This window comes from Phragmites australis, chromosome 24 (assembly GCF_958298935.1).
Source record: "Phragmites australis chromosome 24, lpPhrAust1.1, whole genome shotgun sequence".
Classification (NCBI taxonomy): Eukaryota; Viridiplantae; Streptophyta; class Magnoliopsida; order Poales; family Poaceae; genus Phragmites; species Phragmites australis.
Window position 1 is genome coordinate 19,076,479 of NC_084944.1, and position 4,732 is coordinate 19,081,210.

Below are 4,732 nucleotides of genomic sequence, written 5' to 3' on the forward strand. Positions count from 1 at the left end.
AATAAAGCGCAGATGTGCCAACATACACAACGTATACAAATAAAAAAGACAAAGATGTGAAGGAAACACTACTTCTTTCGAGCTTTGAAGAATGCCTAGGTCCATGGTGACATGGTCATCAGAACAATAGCACAAACTTGAAGACCAAATCCGCCGATGAATAACACATAGGTTTATGTGATTGCGACATTAGCTCTACTCAGTGGCGGGGCCAACATTTTCAAACGGGGTGTACATAGCTAAAAAATTGTTCGATAACTCTAAATATTAAATAATGATAAGATCAAAAGTACAAATTGTTTATAACAATAACAACATCTAAGACATTATAAAGGAACCACAAAATAAAAAACTGAAATTACAATACAACTTCACGGTTCTTCATCTTTTAAAATTTAGCATTCAACTTTACAGTTTTTTCAAATCAGTAGTCTTTCTCTCGAATTTTGAGTTGTCCACAATTTGCGTACTTAGTAGATAGTTACCAATTAGCATTCTTAGCAATCAAACTACTGAGTCCATGCCAGTCCAGCCCAGTCTATTAGAAACAAATTTAATATGCTATTGTTGCATTTTACTGTCTTTATAAAACAAGGCCAAAGCTATCAAAGCTAATTTGATGAACCATTGCAAAAATGCACCTTTTCATGACAAAATAGAACGACTGCACCATACATCTAACTATCTAAGTTTGTTTGCATCACTTATTAGTCATCAAACATTCAGACTCTGAACGAGTTCAACTGAACAATTGCAACATTCACAATCCAACAATTACCATTTACCAAAGAAACTAAGAAATAAGATGATGCTCATTGCTCAGTTGACAGTCGCAAACGCCGCATGACCCTTAATGGGCCCACCCTGGCTCTACAGTAATATTTTCCCAGAACATGCATCCATCAAAACTGAAACTTAGATGGGATGAAACTGACAGAGGTTATGCCGTTCTCATATAGAAGGTCCTCAAGGCTGTTTAGCACAGGATCATCCTCCGGACCAACCAAATCCGAGCAAACAATTTCAACTATCTTAAGATGCTCACACGTGAACAATCTTTCTTCTAGGTCGCCAATGAAATTTCAATCTGCATACGCATACTGCTACAACATGAAAAACATATAAGTTTAATTTACCTTGATGGCACATGCATCAACTTTAATACAAGGATCAACAAGCATCTGGAGAGAAGCATGTACCGGTTTGTGTTCTATAGTTAGCTTCTCCAGATTAGGTGAGTTATGAAGGAAGACTATCAATGGATAGAAGTCATCATACAGACACCATTCACCAAGTTTCAGGGCTGTAAGATTGTTGAATTATGGACACCATTGGAAATTCTGTTCAATCTCCAGCTGCACAAGGTTTATAGGATTAAGGCGGGATATAGGATTCATGCCACATTGCAGAAAACATTCATAACTTTGCCAATGTTGACAAAAGAATTAAGAGCAAGCTAAAATTATGTGGCAAGTACTATCGAGTAAGAACTATAGTTTCAAGGAAACAAAATCTGACAAAAAACCACGTCATAAGCAGAATCATGTTTGACAAAAATGGTCAAGATTACACAATACTCTGCCTATTTTCTGAAGAGAGAGTCAACAGTCTAGAGGACATGTAGTTGGTAATCATCAATCATCATATGTGATTGCAGATACGCCGGTGAAAGGACAATAGGATTAGGGAATCTATCTGCTGGATTGTAGTGATCTGGTTGTTGTTAGTATTGGGATGCACTTGCTGTTTGTAAGTATTAAGACCGAAGTTAAACAGTCAACCTCCTATAGACTAGATGTATTTTTAGCTCTTTCCACCTATATATCATATCCACGATAGAATAGATAGATGTTACTGAATGTGAAATTTCTCAGTTCCATTTCTGTGTCAAACCACTGATTAAGGCAATGATCAGTTAACTATTTAGTAATTGCACAAATGAACTGAGTGCGAGAACTAGACTGTAAGGTTGGCACTGGAGAGCGTTAATAATCCTCCACAACCATCTTGACATCAGAATAAATAAAATATCAAACACTTGGTTTTGCAACAAAAAGACTAAATGCCATGCTTAGGTCTCAGACTTCAAGTTATAAATATCAGCTGGGTGTTCAATTTAAAATCAAAAAGCATACAGTTCTTCCTGTATAGTAGAATTCCAAATTTGTAACACCACAAAGGCTCCTAAGAAACTGACAGATATCATCAACCTGAGTATCAGCAGTACCAACTGAAACCGATGCTTTCACTAGCGATTCCATGTTCTTCAGTAAAGGTACACTTCCGGGGGCAGAGAACCGAAGATCAATGAGGCTTGGAATAGAAACAGGGGCCCGTCCCTCATATGTGCAGTGACATTCACCATCAATGGTCAAAACCTTCAGTGTCTGGGAGGAAATCTCAGGGTCATAAATGGTGCAGCAACGTAAGATGAGACACGCCCCAATACTGTGCAACCCGTTTGGAGGTTTCTGAAGAACCCAGGGATCAGAAAAAGACCGGAAAGCAGCAGGCTTGTCAAGAGGCACTTTGAAGCAAACACCGCATTATCGAGATGCAATTCATTGATCCAATCGATAACCTCGACAGAACGAGCATTGTACTGTAAAGCATGGCGGATCCATAGGTTAGCATCTTCCGAGTCGGCGTGGAAGTCCTCTGATTCATTAGATATGTGGTACCAGAGGCGGAACTCATCGAATGCAAGGGGGCTACGGAACATGATGAAACGGTTGACAAACTTCTTGAACAACACGTCGCACTCCTCGTCGGTGTCAGCCAAGCCGTCAAACTCGTGTCGCGAGGCATTGATGCGGTGCACGGAGCGCTAGAGGTCGCACCAGTGCCCATGTCTGCACGACCTGGCGGGCGTTCAAGTGGGAGATGGCGCGGAGGAGGACGTCGTTGGGGAGGGCGTCGATCCTGCACACCGCGCCGGGAACTCGCGCCGCGGCCATGCACTAGTTGCCAGACGCCTCTGCCATGGGGTCGGGTTCACTGGGGCATTTCGTCGAACAGGTGGTGCTCCGGCAACCTGCAGAGTGGAAAAGCTAATAATTATGGAGCCATGAATCCGCCGATCGGGACAGGCATGGAGATTATTCTTTACTACTTTTTAGATATCACACCCTACAAGCCACGCACCTGAGTTCCCAATTTGAATTGCCCCAATGCCGCTTTCGGCGATGGGCCAACGTCACTACGATGTACCGCCGGCGTCGTCGAGACCGTCGTGTTCTTCAAGGATGGATTCGTCGCTTCACGGTCATCCTTGCCCCCCTTTGCACCGTCGGCCCGAGCTTCAGAGCTCGACCATGGCGTGCGGCACAGTAGCCTTGGGCAAGACGAGGTCCCGTTCTTCTTTCTGTCTCTCTGAGTCCCTTCCTGTTCAGTCTTTTCTTTCTCTCATCTCAGCCCTCACATGCTATTTTTTCACTTTGCACAGTATATTAGTGTATTTGGTGCCTTTTGAACCATGTTAAAAATAAGTGCCACTTTGAACTATAGACTTTATGTAAAAAATTTTAACTCGAGGCCAAAGATGAAAAAGCCAATGAAGAATGCAACCCGAGGGGAAGAAAGCTTGATCACGAAACAACAGTCTACTCTCCAAAATGAATACTTAGAGTTTAAGATGGATGGAACTGTTAGTCATGTGAGTATGATCAAAGGTTGATTCTTTAGATACAGTGTAAATTAAAATATTAGTATTAGATATATGATGTTGATGATAAAATTTGCTCGACAACAGAAATACCTCGCGGAAGGTCACAAGTAAACATATTTGTTTCTTCTACGGAGGAACGTGACGATTTATGAGTAAATCGACGAAGAAGATGAAGTAGCTACACTAAACCTAAAGAATGATCCTGACGATTGAAATTGATTGTGTTTTTTATTGTGTCCTCTGAATCGGCCTCCCTACATATTTATATATGCAACATCTGATCTTTGCTTGTAATTGGCTAGGATTCCTTGCCAAAATCCAACTTGAGTAGAACTCCTACCAAACCTATCTTTGCACACCTCAATTATAGAAAGTTTGACTGGTATCTCAAAATTTCTAAGCCGAGCTGATTTCCAAATAAAATACGAGAAAATTCCTTATTTGCTATCGGAAGATAAGGTAAATCCTTATTTGTCATCTCTCAAAATAAACTTCCTTATTTACTACAGCTTTTAATTCTCATTCTTTTCTCACCATTGCTATCCATTTGACTCATATAAAAGACATATTTTCTCTTGGGAGGAGGACGGTGGCCTCGTACATAGCCATCAGCAACTAATCGAAGTTTAAGGCTCTTTAGAGATCGACTCTTAGAATGTGATATAGTAGAGAGTTATAGATAATTTTTTACTCTTCTATATAGTTTTTGAACACTAAATTTAGATGAATAGATCAGGAGATAGGAATTTAGATATATAGATCAGCAGATAGGAACCACATTAGCAGCGGGAATAAGGCTAACTGCAATGGGCTAATACAAATCCATCGCTACCAATACATTCCAAAGCCGGTCAACTTTCAGATTTTAGCTAAGTGAAACTAAAGCAATCATATATTATTTAATTAGCACTAATACCCAGAATCATGCTAACTACAATCGGCCAATGAAAACTGAATTCCACACTACAAATTCTATAGTCCGGCTAACTTTCAATTTTGAACTACCGTGACAACGAAGCAATATAATATTACCAGCCAGTGCAAATATCCCGAATCAAGCTAATT

The 4,732-nt window shown here is 40.3% G+C and overlaps 1 long non-coding RNA gene across 3 annotated transcripts; it reads right to left on the reverse strand.

Annotated features, from left to right (window-relative positions):
- Window positions 1-564: 564 nt before the first annotated feature.
- Window positions 565-3,397, reverse strand: LOC133907589 (uncharacterized). Of its 3 annotated transcripts, none has more exons than XR_009907985.1 (4): window positions 3,145-3,397; window positions 2,211-3,034; window positions 1,200-1,355; window positions 565-1,100 (listed from the first exon to the last, which is right to left on the reverse strand). It is a non-coding gene; the product is annotated as an uncharacterized LOC133907589 (long non-coding RNA). The 3 variants fall into 3 exon arrangements; XR_009907983.1 differs by having other exon boundaries at window positions 2,136-3,034; XR_009907984.1 differs by having other exon boundaries at window positions 565-1,103; window positions 2,136-3,034.
- Between the last annotated feature and the right edge of the window lie 1,335 nt (window positions 3,398-4,732).